This window comes from Oreochromis aureus, linkage group 3, assembly GCF_013358895.1.
Source record: "Oreochromis aureus strain Israel breed Guangdong linkage group 3, ZZ_aureus, whole genome shotgun sequence".
Lineage (NCBI taxonomy): Eukaryota > Metazoa > Chordata > Actinopteri > Cichliformes > Cichlidae > Oreochromis > Oreochromis aureus.
In genome coordinates, this window is record NC_052944.1 from 71,884,959 (window position 1) to 71,909,735 (window position 24,777).

At 39.6% G+C, this 24,777-nt stretch overlaps 1 protein-coding gene across 3 annotated transcripts in view; it reads right to left on the reverse strand.

Moving 5' to 3' along the window:
• Nucleotides 1–3,501: 3,501 nt before the first annotated feature.
• LOC120437480 overlaps nt 3,502–24,777 on the reverse strand; it is a 37,286-nt gene continuing 16,010 nt past the window's right edge. Inside the window, exons 6-7 of one of the 3 annotated variants that reach the window (XM_039608068.1) lie at nt 24,457–24,540; nt 3,502–3,559 (exon numbers count right to left, since the gene is read on the reverse strand). The gene's annotated coding sequence lies outside the window, so the exon portion shown is untranslated. Of the gene's footprint in view, nt 3,560–23,349; nt 24,541–24,777 lie in introns of those variants that run through there. The other 2 variants (XM_039608069.1, XM_039608067.1) reach the window with 2 other exon arrangements.

Here is a 24,777-nt window from a genome sequence, read left to right on the forward strand (position 1 = left end):
AAGTTTAACATTTTCTACAATATTGACAAAGCAATTTAAGCACAAGTTTGTTAGTTAATAATTTAGAAATGAATATTGTCTGTATGGACTTCCCCCCCAAAGAAAGTGCACATGTAAAACTGCGGTGTTAAGCGATGCGGTTGAAAAATTTGAGTGCGCCTAACTTTTGTGCCGGTACGCCTAAATTTTTAAAGTTAGGCGTACCGGCGCGCCCATGGCAAAAAGTTAGTCTAGAGCCCTGTAATTAGCTTGCGTACATACGATAAATCCATTCATTAATTCATTCATTTTCTACTGCTTATCTGGATCAAGGAGGAAACCGTCTAAACAGAAATCTAGATCTCCCTCTCTGTAGCCAAGTCTAGCTTTTCTCGGGGAATGCCAGGATGTAGTGCCTGTTCCAGCATTGCTAAGCCAAGTCCAGACTGGTGTTTAGAAACAGTCAGAGCCCTTTCTCCAACCCAAAAGCTGAGCGAACCAACGGTGTCCTCCACCTTTGGTAGTGACGTTACTGAGTAATATGTTCCACACCATTCCCGATGAGTCTGAAATCTCATTCGGGTACACACACTAATTACCAAGATTAAATTCTTGTTAATGTATAAAAAGGTATACTCAACAAACTAAATGTCTTTTGATATGATATTTTGACTTATTTAAACAAGCATCCTGTTTTTTATTTCAGTAAATTTAAGCCGAAGAGAATTCTCACTTGTGTAATTTCTTATTTGGCAGATAATAACAGCATGTTTGCTTTGTCCTCTGTGGTGAAGTGCATCAGTTTATATTAAGATAAAGATAGCAGCCTTGTGGTCGTCATACAAACACCCACCAGCTGTTTCTTGTCAACTAGTGCTTGCAGCAGAGGCATCAAGTGGATTAAAAACTGTCAAAAACCTGCTGCTCTTTAAAAGTCATCATTTAAACAGTTTGACCTCTTAGCATCCATCCAAGCACCTCAGACCAGAGGACATCCACAAAAAGATAAAAACATGTGTGTATCTTTTCTTGGAAATTTTACTGTTTTTTATTTTGCAGAAAAACCATTAATGAGATGCATCCATGGATTAGTATATACAGGGTGGGCCATTTATATGGATACACCGTAATAACATGGGAATGGTTGGTGATATTAAAGTCCTGTTTGTGGCACAATAGTATATGTGAGGGGGCAAACTCCTCAAGATGGGTGGTGACCATGGTGGCCATTTAGAAGTCGGACATCTTGGATACAACTTTTGTTTTTCAATAGGAAGAGGGCCATGTGACACATCAAACTTATTGGTAATGTCACAAGAAAAACAATGTTGTGCTTGGTTTCAACGTAACTTTACATTAGAATCTGAATTGCTCAACTTGAATAAAAGTTTCTGAAACTGAATCTGAATTAGCATAATTTGACATGCAATGTATTGGTGAATAAAATGAAACTGAATTTTATATTTTGAAAATGACTTAATTGCTTTTAAATTGTATTTCATCTTCTTTTTTCTTTTTTTTAATTTAGCTCTTGAATACTTTCAGTTTCACTTCCCACTATTCAGTTTCAGTTCAGTTCTGAAAGCCCTGTATGGTTGCAGAGACCCCTACAGTAAAGAAACATGCAAATGAATGTCCAAACCATTGGATTTTAGATTCATTTATGTCTTACACAGGATCCCAACTCCTTAGTTAACTTAATAACTTTAGCTAAAGTGAATAGTTAGTCTAATTTATTAGTGCAGCATCACCGGATTGCCTCTGTCTGACATGATATGATCAATGACTCTCTGTTTAACTACAATAATAATTATTAATAATTCTTGGGTTACTGAGTGTATGATAAATTAGTTTTTTTAAACATAGATACATTGTTATGTTTGACAGGCATAAGTTGTCAGTTCACCAAACACCTCCTAAATCTACTAACTTTTACAGGTATATTTGTGCCAGAATATCCACTGAAGACTGAAGATACTGTATCTCTATGCCCTGCCATTGATCCTTCTTGTGCCTTCATCTAGTTTTAGTAGAGACATTAACTTAACCACTCTCACATGCTCTGTACCTACATCACCATCTCTGACAGTCGTAGACTGGCCCATCAGAGGGTGAAAGTATAAGAATGTGTTATTTTGCAAAGTGCTCTCTAGGGTTGCTAAATCATGTATGGCATTGAGATCATTTCTTCTGAATTCTTTTTAATAATCTTTTTTTCTGAAATATAAGAACCTCTCCTGGTTTTAATGGCACTTTGGATCTCCTTACTTTCTGTTGCACTCCCAACCCTAAATAGATGCTGACAAGCTGACACACTAACATGGAGGATGGAGAGAAGTTGTCAAGGACTACTAAAAATAAACCCAATGCTTAACAATGAAAATTGTAAAAGATTATTAATAATAATAATAATAAAGATAAAAGATGAAGTAACACATGCCTTCTTTAATTTAATCTTTTTCTTTAATCTTTTCAAAGGCAAAGCAGTCATTTAGCTAAAATATTGGATATTGTTTACCTGCAACTGTACAAAGAGAATTTAATCTACAGCTGTGGCCAAATGTTTAGAGAATGTTGTTTTTTTCCACATAGTTTTCTATTTCAGTGATAGTTGTATATCATATCATGTCAAACAGAGGCGATTCAGTAATGCTGCACTAATCAGACTAACAATTCACTTTAGCTAAAGTTATTAAATTAGCTATGGAGCTGGGATGCTGTGTAAGACATAAATAAACCTAAAATACAATGGTTTGGACATTCATTTGTCCCTACTGTAGGGTCTCTGCAACCATACAGGGTCCAAGATGACAACTTTGGAATTCTACTGGAAACAGTCGATCATATTTGTCAAAGCTGAATCCAGGGTAAACTATGCTAAATTAGCGTTTTTAGCTAACAGCTACAATAAGCATAACAGTTACTGTTAGGCTATCATTTGTTTACATGATGCTTTTTCTTATACATGTTATAAGTTTATTGGCAACCTGAGAGTTTATCCGCCAGTCATTTGACATGACGAATGACTTCTAAATAATTAATCTGAGCCCCGCTCCAGCTGAAGATGCTGTAGGTCCACTCAGTAGCACTGGGCCCGCAGGTACAACGTAGCTCTATTAATCAGCGCTCATTACTGTGCGGCTTTCTCGAGGGACCCAAATTCATGACCCCAAAAACTGGATTTAAGAACTGAAGTTGAATTGTAGAACTGAAACTGAATGGTGAGAAGTGAAACTGAAAGTATTCAAGAGCTAAATTTAAAAAAATCATTTAATCACTTAATCATTTACTTTTCATCATGTAAAGCAAAAGATCACTATTGATCAGGGCTGTGCAGAGATGTTTAAAGGGGCAGGTGCTCAAAGTTGAAAAGGTGCACATAGAACCAGGCTAAATAACAACAACACACATTCTTTAAGAATCTAATATGGAATCGCATCATACAATATCACTGATATCAGGTGAGGACAATGGAAAGCAAACGTAGCCTATGTTTTACCTTACGTGCTACAATGTTGCTGCTGAGGGGTTGCTGCTGATAGTACTGGGGGACAGGCCTGTCTTGATCTGGGACTGTAGACTGTAAAACGTCCACAAGAGAGATGGTGGCTGATTAAACAAGTGTTATGAGATAATAATTAGGGGTGTCAAATTATCACGTTAATTGCGATTAATTAATTACAATGCTATTTAGCGTGTTATGTTTTTTAATCTCGTTAATCTAATTTTTAATCTCTTGACGTCATTGATTTTGTATGAGAGTTGCTATGTTATAAAATCCGTTTTTATGTGCTGGGCTCCTTGTGCTTGACTTGTTGGGGGTGGAGTCACGTCGTGAGGTCAAGGTGAGAAGTGGTGATTAGCTTACAGTGTGGATATGGAGGCGCATCTGAGAGTTGTTGGCCCAATGAACGGGAAATTTGTATTTCATAAACGCCCGACGGCACCATTGACAAAGGTAAAGTGGTCTGCCTAGAGTGTAAGAAGGAGTTTGCTTACCACCGAAGCAGCTCAAGTTTGGCCTATCACCTCAGCATAAAGCACCCAGCCGCGAGTGCAGCAACAGCTAGCAGTGAAGGCGTTAGCAATATAGCAAGCCAGAGCAAAGCTTTTCGCCAAACAAAACTAGAGAATACCCTCGTATGAGCAAGTCTGCGACCGACAGGCTGACTAATGTTATTGCCAAGTGGATAGCGATGAACTGTAGGCCGATAAATATAGTAGAGGACGAAGGATTGACAGAGGTGTTGCAAATTGCGTCCAATGACCCGTCATACAAGCCGCCGTGCAGGACTACAGTAACGACCAAAATCAGCAAAATGTACGACGGCGAAAAGAAAAACAAACTTGAGATTTTGGCGGAGGATTCTCCCAACTGTGTTGCTATAACCGGAGATCACTGGACCTCAGCTGGCAACCACAGCTATTTTGGGGTGACTGGACACTTTATTGATAGTGAGTGGAACCTCAACTCATTTGCACTGACCGTCATGAGAACAGAAACCAGGCACTTTGCTGATAAATGCGCCGAACAGTTCCTCAAGGTAGCAAATGACTGGGGTATTGAAAACAAGATATCCACCATTGGCACAGACAGCGCAGCAAACATGCTGGCTGCTATGAGAGCACTTCCATATGAGCACATCGCCTGCAATGCTCACATTCTCCAGAGGACCATCACGGTATGTCTCGATAGCAGTGGTTTTGTCGGTGTACTGGCAAAGTGCCGCAAGATTGTTGGTCATTTTAAACAAAGCCCTGCGAGTACCACAGAACTTAACCAACAACAAGTAGCACTCGGAAAGAAGAAGCGATCAACTTATACAGGATGTACCCACCAGGTGGAACTCGACTCTCGCAATGGTCTCACGCCTCCTATGTAACCGAGAGGCTGTCCAGGCTACGTTGGACCAACAGAACCACAGGTTGGTCTTGCCAACCCGAAGCTGAGTGGGCGAAACTGCAGAGGCTGGAGCTCCTGCTTGAACCATGCAAGTAAGTTCAAATAAACACCTTCCCATTTTAATTATATAAACTACTGTTACATGTGTAAAATCAAAATTAATGAACATAACAAGGAACTTTTAAGGACAATTAAATTGGGAATCAGTTACACTTTGATTTAAATGAATCCAGCTAGGTTTATTTAGCAAACCTCTCCACCTCTGCAGGTATGTGACAGAGCTGCTGGGTGGTGAGGCCTACGTCTCTTGCTCTGTAGTGCTGCCTGCTTTTCGCCATCTGTACCGTGTCATGGACATTACTGATGATGATCCTGCCTACGTGGTGAAGTTCAAGAATGCCTTCCAGAAGGATCTGGCAGCACGACGAGCTAATGGCAACGAGATATGGTTCGAGGTGGCCACAGCATTGGATCCACGGTTTAAGGATTTGAAATGTCTTCCAAGAGAAAAGAGGGAACAGGTAGGACAATAAGGTTAAGCTGGACTAATGAGTCCAATTCATTATCAAATCAAACTTTTATTTATTATATGGAACACAAAGTTCTTTACAAGATTAAATAAAATTAAAAAAAAAGCACTTAGTTTTAATCACAATCATTCATTCATTCATTCATTCATTCAGGTGTGGACCATTCTGGAGAATATGCTCCAGGCAGCAGAGCCCAGAAGAGCAGATAGTCTCCAGCCCTCCACAGAGGATGATGGACCAGCTCAGAAGAAGAGGAGGAGCGAACTCTGCAGCGCTACAGAGCAGAACCCAGCATCAGTATTGATGACTGTCCCCTGCAGTGGTGGTATGCTCACTCAGGAGTCTATGAAAAGCTGTCAGTCCTAGCACAAAAGTACCTGGCCTCCCCAGCTACCTCTGTACCCTGTGAGAGACTCTTTAGCCTTGCAGGCCACATAGTGCAAAAGAAAAGGGCAGCCTTGCTTCCAGAAAATGTTACCAGGCTGGTGTGTCTTAGCGACTGGCTGAGGAAGAAGAAATGAGACACATGTGGTCAGCATAGCTGCTGTGTCATTTGTAGCCTACTAGAATAGATTGCTTGATGTTCAGCACTTTTTTTTTGTGATGGAAGAATACTTTGATGTGCTAACTTGCAGCACTGCAATGTCAGTTTTATTTTTCATTATCTGAAGCAGAGGAATTTCAGTGCTGTATTGCTCAGAAAAGAGCAACTCTGATGTGCTAACTTGCAGCACTTAATTTATTTGATTTTATTTGTATTTATTTTTCCACTTATTTTACAAAAGAATACAACAGTATGTAAATGGTTGCATCTGTTTAACGTTTGTTAAACAATAAATGACTTTATAAAGTCACTTTCTTTGTTATATATCAGTCTTTTGGTCTGCCACAATAAGTTGAGGGCTTTCCTCAGCTATTTTTAGGTGAGATTAAAAAAGAGATTAATTAGATCAATTAATTAAAAATCATAATTAATTAATCTCTATTTTTTTTTAATCTCTTGACAGCACTAATAATAATAAAATGCAAAGATTGGCGACAGCGCTTGGAACCATAAGGCAACAAAACTGTGAGAAATAAATGGATCCCTCAACAGCTTTTTATTCCAGCTGGTGAGGGATCCACTGACTCACACCGCTCCTTTTGTCACTGTTTCCTCCTCATGTCCTTACAGCGCATGTCTGGACAATATTATATCATTAGTAATAATTAAAAAAACAAATCTATATACATAAAATAACCCCCCACAAACACACACATACAGTGACATTTTGTGCTTTTTTTCAGAAACTGTATATATACTATGGCCACAAGTTTGCATCATGGTGCTGATCCAGAATCCTTCCCTAATTGTTTATTCCTATTACCACAATAATAAAGTAATTAAAGTTTAAAAAATAAGTAATAAATACAAATATAGTATTTATGATGATTCAGTTTGTTTGACTATCCACTCTGTGCAGGCAGAAAGTTTATTAAATGTTTAAACTGTAGAGATACAATGTTACTGCTGTAAAATCAGCATTTTGTCGTTTTTGAAATACAAATCTAATATAATATGTTTCTTAATTTATTTTCTTTAAAACACAGCGTGTTTTCATAATATCATTACTATAATAATCGATAATTATGTGAATATGCATATTAGATATAGATAAGTATAAGTCCTCCAGAAAGGCAGGAAAAGCCCTGTAACTTACTTTAAAACTAAATATGTTCCCTAAAACGGTGGACAGAGCTACAGACTCATGGCACCCTTACCTAGTTAGCCAGCAGCTATGACCAGCACTACGTGTGCTGCAGTTAAAGGACAGGTAATGTTTGTCATGCTGTTACACACACAGCACGCTCATTTGTTTCAATTCATCATTTGTCACAAGACAGTTTACCAACGTGTACGTAATAAGCTAATACTCCTGTGTGCTATAAGACTACAGTGTGCGCTGTACACCTACCTAACTGGTTTTTGTCGAGTCAGTCTGCTAGTGATGTGTCGTTCGCGAACGAAATGGCTCTTAGAGCCGGATCTTTGACGTGAACGACGCGAGCCGTGGGGGTTTTTTTTTTTCCCCCTCTTTCTCGCCCTTTTTTCCGCTTCACTCTGCATGCGAGCCTTGTGCTTTGCGCTGGGATGAGGGGGGAGGGCCGGTAGTTACACTCAGTAGCACAGGAACAGAGCGGGAGGGAGAGAGAGAGAAAGAGCCAGGGACAACAACGTCACATTAGAAAGGTATAGTTGTCGCGCTGACCTAGTAGGTGTGGCTGTTACTCTTCTCTTCCTCCTCCTGCCCACTACCTGCTCTGTGCTGCTGCTGATTAGACCTTGTGTGCAATCTATAACTAAGCGCGGCCTGGTGCGCGCCGCTCCGCCAGGTGAGCTGAATTAGAGCAATCAAGGGCTGGCGTGCCTAGTAGACCTTAAAATGCATGCAGCAGTCATTTGACCCAGGTGCGACACACTAAGAGGACAGCAGACAAAGCACAATCCACTTTCCACTGTGAGGAAGACTTTGAGCTAGACGGGCTATCGGTTAGAGCTGGGCGATATGACCCAAAATTCATATCTTGATATTTTTTAGCTGGATGGCAATATAAGATATATATCTCGATATTTTTTTAAAGCCATAAAGTAAAAACAAAAAGAGAGTTCTTAGTCAAAGCTGTGTCCCAGATGTCACACAGGCACTTTTAACTAGTGCTGTCAAGAGATTAAAAAAAAATAGAGATTAATTAATTATGATTTTTAATTAATTGATCTAATTAATCTCTTTTTCAATCTCACCTAAAAATAGCTGAGGAAAGCCCTCAACTTATTGTGGCAGACCAAAAGACTGATATATAACAAAGAAAGTGACTTTATAAAGTCATTTATTGTTTAACAAACGTTAAACAGATGCAACCATTTACATACTGTTGTATTCTTTTGTAAAATAAGTGGAAAAATAAATACAAATAAAATCAAATAAATTAAGTGCTGCAAGTTAGCACATCAAAGTATTCTTCCATCACAAAAAAAAAAGTGCTGAACATCAAGCAATCTATTCTAGTAGGCTACAAATGACACAGCAGCTATGCTGACCACATGTGTCTCATTTCTTCTTCCTCAGCCAGTCGCTAAGACACACCAGCCTGGTAACATTTTCTGGAAGCAAGGCTGCCCTTTCTTTTGCACTATGTGGCCTGCAAGGCTAAAGAGTCTCTCACAGGGTACAGAGGTAGCTGGGGAGGCCAGGTACTTTTGTGCTAGGACTGACAGCTTTTCATAGACTCCTGGTGAGCATACCACCACTGCAGGGGACAGTCATCAATACTGATGCTGGGTTCTGCTCTGTAGCGCTGCAGAGTTCGCTCCTCCTCTTCTTCTGAGCTGGTCCATCATCCTCTGTGGAGGGCTGGAGACTATCTGCTCTTCTGGGCTCTGCTGCCTGGAGCATATTCTCCAGAATGGTCCACACCTGAATGAATGAATGAATGAATGAATGATTGTGATTAAAACTAAGTGCTTTTTTTTTTTTATTTTATTTAATCTTGTAAAGAACTTTGTGTTCCATATAATAAATAAAAGTTTGATTTGATAATGAATTGGACTCATTAGTCCAGCTTAACCTTATTGTCCTACCTGTTCCTCTTTTCTCTTGGAAGACATTTCAAATCCTTAAACCGTGGATCCAATGCTGTGGCCACCTCGAACCATATCTCGTTGCCATTAGCTCGTCGTGCTGCCAGATCCTTCTGGAAGGCATTCTTGAACTTCACCACGTAGGCAGGATCATCATCAGTAATGTCCATGACACGGTACAGATGGCGAAAAGCAGGCAGCACTACAGAGCAAGAGGCGTGGCCTCACCACCCAGCAGCTCTGTCACATACCTGCAGAGGTGGAGGGGTTTGCTAAATAAACCTAGCTGGATTCATTTAAATCAAAGTGTAACTGATTCCCAATTTAATTGTCCTTAAAAAGTTCCTTGTTATGTTCATTAATTTTGATTTTACACATGTAACAGTAGTTTATATAATTAAAATGGGAAGGTGTTTATTTGAACTTACTTGCATGGTTCAAGCAGGAGCTCCAGCCTCTGCAGTTTCGCCCACTCAGCTTCGGTTGGCAAGACCAACCTGTGGTTCTGTTGGTCCAACGTAGCCTGGACAGCCTCTCGGTTACATAGGAGGCGTGAGACCATTGAGAGTCGAGTTCCACCTGGTGGGTACATCCTGTATAAGTTGATCGCTCTTCTTTCCGAGTGCTACTTGTTGTTGGTTAAGTTCTGTGGTACTCGCGGGGCTTTGTTTAAAATGACCAACAATCTTGCGGCACTTTGCCAGTACACCGACAAAACCACTGCTATCGAGACATACCGTGATGGTCCTCTGGAGAATGTGAGCATTGCAGGCGATGTGCTCATATGGAAGTGCTCTCATAGCAGCCAGCATGTTTGCTGCGCTGTCTGTGCCAATGGTGGATATCTTGTTTTCAATACCCCAGTCATTTGCTACCTTGAGGAACTGTTCGGGCGCATTTATCAGCAAAGTGCCTGGTTTCTGTTCTCATGACGGTCAGTGCAAATGAGTTGAGGTTCCACTCACTATCAATAAAGTGTCCAGTCACCCCAAAATAGCTGTGGTTGCCAGCTGAGGTCCAGTGATCTCCGGTTATAGCAACACAGTTGGGAGAATCCTCCGCCAAAATCTCAAGTTTGTTTTTTCTTTTTCGCCGTCGTACATTTTGCTGATTTTGGTCGTTACTGTAGTCCTGCACGCGGCGGCTTGTATGACGGGTCATTGGACGCAATTTGCAACACCTCTGTCAATCCTTCGTCCTCTACTATATTTATCGGCCTACAGTTCATCGCTATCCACTTGGCAATAACATTAGTCAGCCTGTCGGTCGCAGACTTGCTCATACGAGGGTATTCTCTAGTTTTGTTTGGCGAAAAGCTTTGCTCTGGCTTGCTATATTGCTAACGTCTTCACTGCTAGCTGTTGCTGCACTCGCGGCTGGGTGCTGCGTTGAGGTGATAGGCCAAACTTGAGCTGCTTCGGTGGTAAGCAAACTCCTTCTTACACTCTAGGCAGACCACTTTACCTTTGTCAATGGTGCCGTCGGGCGTTTATGAAATACAAATTTCCCGTTCATTGGGCCAACAACTCTCAGATGCGCCTCCATATCCACACTGTAAGCTAATCACCACTTCTCACCTTGACCTCACGACGTGACTCCACCCCCAACAAGTCAAGCACAAGGAGCCCAGCACATAAAAACGGATTTTATAACATAGCAACTCTCATACAAAATCAATGACGTCAAGAGATTAAAAATTAGATTAACGAGATTAAAAAACATAACGCGCTAAATAGCATTGTAATTAATTAATCGCAATTAACGCGATAATTTGACACCCCTACTTTTAACATACAGCATAGATGTACATGAAAAAAACTACTCAAAAATAAATTATGAGCATTTATTAAATAATGATGCTCTATAAATAAAAGAAAACTATGTTGTTTTGTGCATAACAAAGAGCTCACAATTCTGCAGTCAAAATGTAAACTAACAGACGCTGAGCATAATAACATAGACAGATTTCCCAGCTGCTCTGTTCCCAACTTCTACTGCGTGACTGACAGCCTGGAGTTTGAAATCCGCTTCGTAACCATGTCTCTTAACAGGTGCCATTTATGGTCCTTATACACACACAATACGGTAATATTACGTTGAAGCACAGTACGTATCACTCTGCGAGGCTCCTCAATAGCCGTAATGCTCCGACAATCCATCAAGCGGTGCAGCTCCGTAGCTTACCAAAGTCGAACTAAAACATTTTTTGACAGATTGCTGAGCGCTGTGTATCACATAAAATCGGTTTGCGGTCATCAAGCACAACCAGAATTCATACAAAAGGCGCGCAGTCAACTTTTGAGAAAATGAAAGGATTTCAGGCCGTGCATGGCGTTAGCGTGGCTAGCTCATTAGCGTGGCTAGCTCGTTAGCGTGGCTAGCTCGTTAGCGTGGCTAGCTCGTTAGCACGTTGACGCCGTCCAGCCCCACGCACGGGGCGATGCGCAGTAACTCATTAACGGAGATTTGCCGTGTCCATCTTGTCGCTGCCTGCAGGTGAAGCGATGGGGGAGGAGGAGGAGTTGTGTTCAGTGAAGGAGAGGCGAGGTCGAGTAACGTTGCGTAAAGACAAAAGTGGATGAAGGAGAGGCAAACTTGCGGCTCCGCAACTATAATTATAACGTAACATAGACTATATCGATATAAAGGATATTGTCACATCTTATATCTCGTATAAAAATATATCGATATTTTTAAAAAACTCGATATATCGCCCAGCTCTACTATCGGTAAGCTCCTTGGACTCATATTTTCTGCTTATATGTTTGGGAACTATGGAAGCTCAATTGTGGAAATGTATTTATGCTTTGGGAAACAGTTACTGTATTTAAGTTTAAAAAATTATATTGATATGTAACACGTAACAAATGCAGACATTAAAGCAGTCGTGCCAGAATGTCGTGCTAAAAAGAAAGATTCTTTAAAATACAAGGGGGAGCAGGCGAGTCAGATACCGCGGGCACAGAGATGAAGCAGGTCTCATCAGAAACAGTTTATTACTAGGCCAGGGAGCACAAATAAAAAACACCCTTAAAATGTATGGAATAAAATGTTATCTACTAAAACTACATAAAACCCGTAAAACTACTATTTTCTACGTTCATTAAAAACCCCCTGCTATAATTATGCCACATGTTCATTATGGGTCCATCAGCAGGCCAGGAAGTTCTTCTTTAAAGCAGAGTCTACGCCAGCCTCATCTTCGGCAGACAAGAAAGAGCCTCCCATCTTCTTGTCCTTCCGCTGGCCCATCACTTCCCAGCCCGGCTTGCGTTCTGCACCCGAATCCATTATGCGACCACCGCCACAGCTCCCCTTGCGTCGGTGTCCTGTAACATAACAAATAGGGGCCAGCACAATGGTCCCAGAAACGGCCCTGGCTCATGGCCATGGCGACCCTCTCCCAATCCAGCTGCACCCAGTAAACAACAGTAGAGACCCTACTCACAAATGCAGGCAGAGGTAAACCTCTGCCCTGCTGCCAATCACACGCGTTGTCTCCTACTGTTGCCGTTCCATGAGGTCAGGACTGGGCCGCCGTGTCACGCTGGCCATCTAGCACCAACCTTCCAGTCTGGGGCCTCTCTCCTTCAGTGCTCAGCTAACCTGCTTTTAAAAGGTCTTTACACAGCTGATAGGCCACCTCTGGACACACCCATGCCTCAGCAGGTGGTCCCTATCAGCTAATTTGTCCCATGTGTAGCCAGTCCACAGTGGATAAAAACCATGTCACATAAAACGCTAAAAACCATGCAATAGAAATAGAATAAAACCATGCAAATAAGATGACACTCATAAATAAACACTAAAAATCAGAATAAAACAATATACAAAATAAATAAAAATTTCCACTGTGTGACAGATATTAAAATGAATGTTTAAGTTTGAATAAATTGTTTATGTAGGTAGTGTTTCCCACATATTTATGTTAATTAATACTAAAAATAGCTACCCCAAATCCTTGGTTAAAGTCTCTATTAAAATATTTGCAAACTTTAAAATGTATACTTTAAAAATGTAATTGTTTATAAAAAGTATAAAATGCAAGGTAGACACATTTTGTGTATTTAAGAACCACAGTTTATTTCATCTTCGTTGTTTGAAATTACTCAGCTCTGTGATTAAAACCCAATGAATGTAAAACTAACTTAAACTGGGTTAAATGATAGTTTAGCTAAAGCTAAATACTTTTGTCTATGTTAAATGGCTTTACTGAAGTGTATATATTTTTGTTAATTTATTTGTATTCTATATAATGCATTTAATTTATCTGAATGATTAATGAAATGTTCTTTATTTTTGTGTTTAAAGGTTTTTCACCTATCTAGCAAAACAGCTACCTATCTGAATGAACCTGAAACTGGTCAAAAATAAATTGAGTGAAATTCAAAGTCTGGTCTTTTTCAAGTGTGGGCACCTCACAGACAGAACACTTGACAATAGTAATCATCCACAACTATTTTCAGTTACAGATGATAAAGGAGTCAGAAAGTTTATTCATGCAGGCCCATATATGACAGAGAATATGCACGTTCTTTTCGTTTTCATTTTTTAATTTATATTTAATTGTGTTGTGGTTTGCAGTGTTTAAATTTGTAAAAGGAAAAAGCTGAAAATTTAAATAGTTAAAAAAATTGAACTATTACTATTACTAGTTGGTTTTTGTATTATATGACTTATTTATTACATTTTATGTGGAGTGAATAAATAAAAGTATATTTACGGTGACCCCTAGAGACAAAGCACGTACAAACCCCGAAGCACGTAAAAACTAGAGATGGCACGATACCACTTTTTTATGTCCGATACCGATATCATAAATTTGGATATCTGCCGATACAGATATGAATCCGATATAGTGTGTGTTTTTTGTTTTTTTTTAATCAATAAAACTGTTTTTTAATATCTTGCTGCATTTTGTATAAGTTCATACTCAAGTTTAAATAAACAACAACACTAAAGCTATTCTGTTTTACCTGTATGTAAAAAAAAAAAAATAAAAATAAATAAAATAAATAAAAAATACACTGCACCCAAAATATTTCATAGTTCAGCAACACTGATCAATCTAATAAACTTAAACCTGCACCATCCTCCCTATTGTGGTATTTTAAAAGTACTTAGCAGAAATATTAAGCAACCTAACTAATAGGGTTGCAAACTCCCAGCAAAAAGAAAATGGGAACCACCCCAACCCTCCACCTCATGATGCTTAATCGATGTAATCAACTTTAATTTGATGCAGGGTGAAAAAAAATGCACAGAAATAAATTATTTTTCAAGAATAATTAAAAAGATTCAACATCTTTCTTCTACAGAATTGCAGACTGCACAGATGGTACTTTCCCAAAGGAAAAAGTACTATAGCTTACTAGGGTATATTAGACTTAACAGTTACTATATACAGTAATGGACTTCTATACATTTTACATCAGATTAAAACTTTGGGTTTAAGATTCAGATAATTATTTATTACAAGCTAGACATTTTAAATGAGAATAAATAAGAAAGAAAAGTATGTCTTTGTGCCCCCTTTTCCCTGTTCATGCCCTATCGGCCCCCCTGGCTAAACTTTGCTAGATCCGCCCCTGCACAGTTACCAGCCATCAGCTACGTAGAAAAGGATCCTGGTCTATAAAGTAATATTAAATAAATTCTAACAACAGCTTATCAAGCTTAAACGTGCTGCTGTTGTTCCGCCGCTGGTTTCCTCTTTCTGGTGCAAAGTGGGCCAAAAACAAAGAAGAGAGACGGACTCGTGACAGAAAAGCCGATCAGCTGATCATTAAGCAGTTTCAGGATTGAAGTAGCAACAGGAGAGAGAAGAGGCACTCACTCCATATATCAGTTGTTAAGCTTAACATGGGAACGCTTTACAAACATTCAGAGATGAACTTACACACTTGCTTTACTTCTCTCTGGGATAACTTCCTCGGAGATGAAATGCCGGATTGCTAGCGAGGCTACAAATACACACAGCCGCTCTATCATGTGATGCATACTGCTCCGACGTGCTACGGTTATGAGCCGAGTTACGCCGTGTTGCAAGTTTTTTGAGGTGCTTTTTTGATATTTAATGGATCGGATTACATTTTTTATTTCCCTCCGATATCCGATCCAGTAATTTAGGTCAGTATCGGACCGATACCGATACGTAATATTGGATCGGTCCATCTCTAGTAAAAACTCCAAAACACGTACAAACTCGGAAGCAAGTACAAACCCCGAAGCACGTACAAACTCCAAAACACGTACAAAAGACAACAGAAGTGCTCCAGGATGCTAGGCGCAGTGTTGAGCTTTTGTTACCTAGTGGCTACACAAGCCAGAAAGTACCAACGACCGGATTTGGTGTGTGGTAGTAGCAGGTAAATGAACATTTTTCTTTTAAATTATTTGATTATATATGAGTGCTTGTGTATAAATACAAACAACACACATATGCTTTCAATTGCGTAATTTAAGTGATCTAGGTAGCTCTGTTTTGGAAATTCAGTTCATGCTAGACATGTGCATCGGAGTTTGTACGTGTTTTTTCGCTAGGGGCCACCGCATATATTTATATATAAATAAAACCACTTTTTTTACATTAGTAATTCCTTTTGTGCATAATTTTATATTGTTGTTAATAATAAATTAATTAAAGCAACAAAACAACCTGAAGTGCCGGTTGGGAGCCGAAAAAGCCGGCTCTTTTTAGTGAGCCGAACCGAAAGAGCCGGTTCTCTAAAAAGAGCCGGAAATCCCATCACTACAGTCTGCGTCTCCCAATTAACTTGTGTTTCTCCTACAGCTCTGCACCGCTCAGACGGCAAAAAATGCGCATGCTCTTTGTGAGCTCGTAACCCCCACGCTCTGCCATCAAGGGCGATCATTGGTTAATGATAGTCATGTGACTGATGCAAGCCAGATCCTTTTATTTAGCAAAGTTGTGATTAATAGTTCAATACAGTGGAACCCCAACTTACGAAATAAATTCGCTCCAGAGGGTCTTTCGTAAGTCAAAGCACCTTTTTCCATCGCCTTTTGAGTGAGGCAATGCTGGCTGAAGACGAAGTTCTTGATGGAGGAGGACCTCGCTTATATTTATCAATAATTTCTCTCTTTGTTTCCATCGAGAGCACTTTACGCTTCTTCATTTCACTCGAATCACTTGCATTACGTTTTTTCGGCCCCATTATGAATGAACGATAGGCTAATTGCAAACGAAAAGCACACGAAATGGCGCACTGCAACAACAATACATCTTTCACGTGGAACAGCGAAACGCAAGTACGAAAGCCAAGGGGTCATCACATGATTCGGAAGGCATTGTGAGCATTCTGGGCTCAACTAGCGGATTTCATTACGCGGGCATTTTGCCATACCACGGGCAGAAATATTGCCGTTAAGTGCTTTCGTAACTTTTGAATGAATTTTTCATTAAATGGGGTCTTCGTAAGCCGGGGTTCCACTGTATTATTGTTGAGGGGCACAGGCAGGACTCCACACGCACACACACACACATTAAAAACATGTGGCAAAAATGGTAAACTTTGTATGGTGAATTTTGCTTACATAATGATAATACACACACCATGGTTAGGACCAAATGACTGAATACTGGTTTAAAATAAGATGTTTCAGACTGTTTGGATTCATCTGACAACAGGTTAGGTCTAATAAGAAGCTTTGATCCGAAGTCACTTCACATTGAGAAATTTGACCAGGATACTGACAAACACACACATACACAGAGATCTTTCTCCCACCAAAACAGAGCTGGATTCATTACATCGTTAAATTAATAATATTGATTTTTTAAAGCATTTTGAAGTGAGGACTTCGTGAAGGAAGTAGGTACTGTTCATGAGACTCACTTCACCCAAACCACAAAGCTGATTTTACAGATACTTTAAGAATTTTGTAGAACAAACATTGATCATATTTTTAATATTTGGAAACAGGCAAAAATCCTTCTTTTTTTCATCTGATTCTGAGGGGGTGAGGTTGAAGGATGACAGTGATAGAAAATTCAGATTCAAAAGTTGTACAGATAAAGGTAAAAATGTTATCAGTTGTGATGGTTTTGAACAGTGTGTGTTTTAAGGAGCTTTTATAGGGCTCTAGACTAACTTTTTGCCACGGTAGCACTGATGCACTGAACGTTTTTTCTTAGGTGCACCAGCACAAAAGTTAGCTGCACCCAAATATTTCAACCGCATCGCTTAACACAGCAGTTTTACATGTTCACTTTCTTAAAATGACTATCCATACAGGCAATATTGATTTGTAAATGATTAACTAACAATCCTGTCAACACAAAGTTCTTTATTTGACGTGCAGTTCTACAAATGGTAAATGGCCTGTATTTATATAGCGCTTTTCTAGTCCCTAAGGACCCCAAAGCGCTTTACATATCCAGTCATTCACCCATTCACACACACATTCACACACTGGTGATGGCAAGCTACGTTGTAGCCACAGCCACCCTGGGGCGCACTGACAGAGGCGAGAAAGATAAGTTACAGTATTTTTCGGACCATAAGGTGCACTGGATTATAAGGCGCAGTAAGCATTAAACAAAACAGTCAGACTTTACTCAACTCATTCTTCTTGCTTCCTCCACTTCTGTACCATTGATTCATTAATGCTGAATTCTCTCGCAGCTGCTGTATTCTCAAGTTCTACTGTGTGACTGAGTTTGAAATCCGCTTCGTAAGCATGTCTCTTAACAGGTGCCATTTTGGGCTCCTTATACACACAATACGGTAATATTATGTTGAAGCACAGTGCATGTTGCTCTGCGAGGCTCCTGACTACGGTAGCCATAATGCTCCGACAATCCATCAAGCGGTGCGGTTTCGTAGGTTACCAAAGTTGTACTAACACATTGACAGATTTTTGAGCGCCGTGTACCACATAAAATTGGTTTGTGGTCAGTACCCAGATAGCAAGGAAACATTGAAACAATGTTGAGTCAATATCAGGCGACGTCATTGAAGCAACGTTGAAGTGTGACGTTGACCCAACATCATTCTTGCACCCATTTTTAACGTTGAAACAACGTCAGGTTTTGATGTTGAATCAATATTGAAACCTGACATTGATTCGACGTTATATTTTCGAATACTGTTGACATTGAAACAATGTCAGATTCTGATATTGAAACACTGTTGAGCTATGGTGTTAATTTTCCACCTCTTTTGCACAGTTGCTTTTATTGAAAAAAAAAAAAAAAAAAAAAAAAAAAAAAAAAAAAGGTCAATAGACATGTATCATTTGCAAAATACTTTATTAAAAGACAAAGTTTCCTATTTACATTTCTATGTTTCACGTCACTTTTATTATTTACTCCGGGATGGGGATGGATGATGTGTGTCCCTGCGCGCCACCCGTGCGATCTGGAGCATATCTGAGCCATTTCTGGACTGCTTAAGCAAAGACCAACTCAGACATAGAGTTCGCCCCTACCTGCTGCGCCAGGCCATCTAGGACAAAAAAATAGACACACACACAAAAAAAAACAAAGACAAAAAAAGGGAATTAGAGCACATGAATAAGCTCTTGTTAATTGTCTTCAGCAGGGAGAAAGTATGTAAACTCCTAGGCTGATAAACATGAAAGTCACCAGGCGGAAATCAGCAAACTGCCGCATTTGATTCCCAAAGAGCTATAAGCTGAAAATGTGATATGTCTTAGCATGGTGTGCCGTGTATCCTTTAAAAAAAAAAAAAAAAAAAACATGGGGTCCTCGGGCTGTACAAAGTGTACAACCCAAGGACAAAACAAACCGAAGACCAAAGACTCCATCTCCAGATTAACCGGACATGAAAGTCTTGTTATTAAGAAAGACAAAGTAATATAGCAAAAAAAAAAAAAAAAACATAGGAAATGTGAAACGCACCCAGCACATCAATTGATCCCTTTATTGTTCACTTTAGGCTCATAAAACTACAATAAACAGTAAAACTTACCAAATATGCATCTGCACAGCGCTGTCTCTTTAAATGCCCTTTTTGCTTTGTCTGGTCCTTGGTTTCCCCTGCCCAGTTGAGTACAGAGGCCAGCTCCTTTGTAATGGCATAAACCATTACGGCGGACTCGCACCTCCAGTGTGGTCCAGCAGCACCAATCAGCATAAGCGTCTCACCTATAGACACATTTTAAGAGATGGAATTAGCGTGTCTCATGTCTTAAATGTGTATGCAAGTGCTTGTGTGTTTACTTCATGTAATTGATGATAGAAACATGTCATTTAGTTTTCCTAAAGCCTGATTTTCAAGTCATACAAAGAATAAACCAAAGTATTGGCAGTACAATGTATTTCTATTCCCTTTTGTTGGATATTCATTTGTTAGTTCTTGTAACTGCTAAAAGTGTTTACTAGTTTTTGCCTGTCACATATATTTGTTATACCATGTAAACTGTGAAATTCCAAGATTTTCAAACTTGCCTTGTAATAGTGGCCTCACAGAGTCTCTGGAATCTACAGAAAAAAAAAAATCACAACAAGATGACATTCAGGAGTATAAATTGGGGTTTTTAGATAAGAGTACAATGACATTGTGATGCAGCTTTAAAACATTTTAAAAGCATACCATCTATAGGGAAGACATCAGACTCTGCATGCTGGCGAGATCGCAAAGCTGTGTCGGTTTGTGCTGGAGTGGCGAAAGGTGCGGAAGCTGGGTGGGGCATTATGATGGTTGCTATCAGTGGGCTGGGGGCAGACTGGAGTGATGAGGGCTGTTTAGAAAAAGATAATTTTTAAGTATTTAAGAATACAGACAACTTGTCAAAAAAGTTTCCTTGTGTCAGACACAGATATGTACACAGACACTAGACAGTATTTTTTATTACCTGGTATTTTTTCACTCGAGGGGCCTGGGGAAACCGTTTTTTGTAGGTTGCTCATCCTCTGAGTCCGTATATGTGTACAGGGATTTGGTCTAAAGAAAAGAAATTAAAAACGGTCTTAAGTAATTGTAAATATGCTTTTGGCATATTGTTTCCTAAAGTTAGTTTGATTTCTAACAACACACACAGGAAACAGAGGCGTGCAAGAAGGTACAGTATACAATGAATTTTTGAAGTGCACAAGTGTACACGACTTTGCATTTTAAAAGTTTACAAACTTCCACTTTTTGGACTATATTATGTGGTGATATTGCAGTATGCAAGCACCACAGATATGTATAAAAGACAAGATCATAAATTCTTAACAATCAAAGATATGTTTGTGAATAAAAGGGTTTTACTTGTGCTTTCTTTTAAGATTGGTCTGGGTTTCTTCTTCGGACTGAAGGTCAGGCGTATCACAGCGTTCACGTGGATATCTCTGAAGACTGCGTTCTGCTTCGTGAAATGTGCCTGGAAATACAAACACAATGTGCGGCCAGACATACATTACGTGTGGACAAAAGGTGCAAGCGCATAGAAAAATCAGCGTTTTCAAAAATACGCTGGTGCGTGTGGACATAGCCTTATTCATTATACAAGGCACAAACAGAAAGTCATATGCTGGCGTGCAGCGTAAAGTTAGGTCAGCGTGCAGCGTACAGTCACGTGGGCATTCAAACTGAGTCTAAAGTTTTCGTGTGTGCGAATTGAAGCGAGTGCTCTCCAATCATCAAAAGTAACAAAGTCATTGAACACGTTTATACAGTTAACTTTACGTTTATCAATCATATATCACAGATTTAGAATTTTTGTAGTACTAAGCAACTACAGAGCGAAAGTCTGGGTCAAGCGCCTTTGTTCCAAGAACAAAGGAAACCTCAGCGTTAAAGCTAGCTTTGTAAGGGAATATAACGAAGAAATTATGAAACGAAAATGTTTTCTTTGTTGATATACTTTGTTCGCAGTGCAGTTTATTTGTTGCGGATTGTAAGAAGTAGACACAATTTCGGGCTCGTAAATAACAGTAAAAACTTGTTAATGTACAACATTAACGAGTTTTTACTATTATTCAAATGCAAACATGGAAATAACAGTAGGAAAAAAAATCATTCATTCTTACCTTATACTAATCGTGGTGCAGGCCAGTGCAGTGCATGAACTGATGCCTTCTCCGGTCAATTGCGCTGAGAGTAAATCAAATGTCCCGCTCTACTGTAGAAGACAATGAATACCTGGGGGATGTACCAATGTGAGAGGGTGCTGCGGAATAGTCCAAGTGATCGCTGCTTTAATTTCCCGGTCAACTATACATAAATTGCACGTGAGACACGATTTTTTTTTAAAGCTGGTGAACTAGACCAAGTCATTGATAACAAATGAACAATAAATCTACTTTCTCTGGTACTTTATACCCGATCAGTTGCAGTGCAATTTAATGCTCAACTACAAATCGATGGTTTTGATGGTGACCGGGCGAATGATCGTCAACTATAAATAGAGCGTTTTCTCGGCGTTGTTGTTGTCACCTGGTCGACTATAAATAGATCAAATATCAATGACAAAAAAACAACGGTGAATCAACATCGTTACAGCGTCTCTATAGTAAGACCGTCGGTTTACCACAGTATTTCAATGTTGTTACAACATTGGCATTTCAACCCCGACCATATACGACGGTTTGGATGAAAAATCAACATAGATTCAATGTCGTCTTGCTATCTGGGTAAGCACAACCAGAATTCATACACAAGGCACACTTTTGAGAAAATTAAAGGATTTTAAGTGAGACTGAAGAAGTCACTTGGATGAGTGACGAAACGTTTCTCCCACAAAACGCTACGTCCAGATGAACAGATTCAACTTGTGGAGATTTTAAGTGCGCCTCATAGTCCGAAAAATGTGGTATTGAAAAAGTTCTTGTGCTTGAAGTGCTTTACTGAGCTGAAATTGAAACTTAAAATAGCTCAAAATATATAAAATAAAAAGAAAGTCTAAATTAAAAATGCCTCCAAGGCTTCAAACTGAACATCTCAATATCTGAACATTGGTAGGTTTGTAGCATAAACCTATTCGCTGGAATGTACAAGACAATTCAACTACATAGCAAAGCAAGACACAAGCAGGCAACGCTCTTTATGATTCTCGTGCATGTGAGAGAACTGGACGAGCGCCATTCCTTCGCCCGACCTCAGTTGCTCTCGTCTGCTCCCTCGTAACACTGCTCTTTTATTGAGGTTACATGAATATGCATGGGCTCATTAACACATGACGTCTTACATAGGTATACATGTGAACAAAGAGTACCGTGTGTGTGTGTGTAAGTAGGTGTGTGTGTGGTCAGAATGTGACCCCATAAACGACTTCCCTAAACCTGCTGGTCTGGCAGTCCAGCAGTTCATCTAAACAAAAGGCACTTAGACTAAAACAGGTATAGATGTGTTTGACATATATATATATATATATATATATATATATATATATATATATATATATATAGCAAGAGAAGATCTGACCTCTTCCCATGACCCTAGGATCTGAGTGTGTATGCCAGAACACTCTGGAATGCACACAAAGTTTTTGCAGACTACTAAAGATCACACATCCTATCACTACACAATCGATTATACACCTCTAAGAATATATGGTTATATATTTCTAAGCATAAATGGCAATCCAATAATATAAACATCTTACCTTGGGCATGGGCATATGAGAGGTTCCGCCCTTGACTATCTCTGACTGGTTTAGACCACGATAGTGGCATAATGTGTGTGTGTTGTTGACCACACAGAGACTTTCAGAGTTGTGGAGACTTTCTTTTTTTACTCGAACGGCTGGTCGCACCGCTGCGGCCTCGGATTTATTTTAGTCGCACTGTTGAGAAATTAGGTCACATTTGCTACCAAATTGGTCGCACTCTAGAGCCCTGTTTTGTATGGAGATTCATACAAACAATGCACGGGAACTCATGAAAATTTAAATTTTTTCATTAAACCAAGTTTATCTATGACTAAGTCTGTGTGGTGTCATGTGGAGTTGAATGAGTGTGAAGCATTTGATTTACTGTTGGCTGGTTTAATCTGTGAAACCACATCAAATTAAATTAATTCAATGTGTTTTATCATTTGAATAACTAAAAGCTGTCAGACTTTATCTGACACAATATAAAGAAGAAAATCACCTCCATCACAAAGAGGAAATGTTCTCAGTTACTCTCCCCTACATGGTTACAGTCATGTGATTTACAGGAAGTGCTGCAGCAGCTGCACGTGGTGGACAAAGTTCTCTGTGGTTTTATGGAGGCTATGGCTAAATGCTGCCTCCTCCATAGTACAATATACATTTTTATACAGTGATGTCATTTTGAAGTCCTTTGGCTGATGATTGATGATGAGATGTTTGTGTTGTTCTGTGGAGATCATTCAAGAACTGAACCTGTTAAACACTCAGACCCACTTTAGATTTCACCGCTTTAGTTATGACGCACTTATTTATGATCGTCCTACAGCGCAGTGTAACAAACGTCACTCTAACGCGACTTCTTCAGAGATAACGGAAGTGTGGCGTTTGAATGAGTGGCTAAAAAACAAATATCTCAGCTTTATTAAGACCTCAAATTTAACCTCATGTAGTCAGTTTTAAGACTTAGGTTCTGTTATTCACTGGAAAAAAATCAACGAACTCAGACTTTTAGAACAAACTAAGAGTCTGATCAGCAGAAACAGAGAAAACGGAAATGTCTGCTGTAACTGCGTCGCTCTGCTCGACTTTGCTGTTTGTCCGTTTCGTCGTGTTTGTCTCTGCAGGTGAGGTTTATAAACCAAAGAGTGTTTCCCTCTGAGATAAAGAGGAATAAACATCAGTGTGGATTAGTTTCAGTGCGTCAGCGTGTATGAAGGGATAACGATTTCTTGTGGTGTCTGTGTGCTGACCAAATGGTTTTCATTGTGTGTTGTAGTTTCAGGAGTCAGTATACAGCTACAAAGCTTTTTGTTCAGTGTATACAAACAGCTGTAGCTCCATAAAGGCAGCATGCAGACTCACAGTGTCTTATAATGAGAGGGCTGCTTTCTCCCGTGCATTATGTTCACCTATTATCAGCACGTGTTTGTTCTGCGAAGCTGCAGGAACTCGATTCTTTTTAATATTGTAGTATATTTGTGTTGTTTTAAATGTCAATTGTTTTGTGATAAAGACCTCATAAGTTTTCAATGAACCCACTTCACCGCCTGCATGGTTGTTGTTTACTACTGTCAGACAGATAATTGCATGTTATACAACAGATATTATGCCAGAAACATACCATTTTTTTAATATACTAAAATTCGTACAAGTGGGAAGCAGTCAGTCTTCCCCATTTAGATTCTTGCTCAGATTGGCTGCTGTCTAGTGAACAGTAGTAATTTGACCTTTAACCTCTCGGCTCTGTGTTGTTTCCTCTTTCAGAGCACAAAACCATCACAGCCGAGTCTGGACAAGATGTCACTCTGACATGTCGAGTTACAAACAACAACAACATAGTTGTGAACTGGAGCAAAGCTGACCTGGGAGATGAATATGTCCTTTTGTACCGGGATGGTCAGCTTGTTCCAGATTGTCAGCATCCATCTTTTAAGAAACGTGTGGACCTGCAGGACAGACAGATGAAGGATGGAGACGTGTCTGTGATTCTGAACAATGTGACCATTAATGACACTGGAACACATGAGTGTCGTGTCGTCCAGCGAGTGAGAGGACCTATGACTCTAATCAACAGCACCAACCTGAGTGTTGTTGATCCTCCAGGTGAGTGAGTAGAGTTGAGTGTGTGTGTGATCAGAAGTGAAGCTGCTTCCTTGTTGCTGACGTTTGTTTTTAAAGAAGAA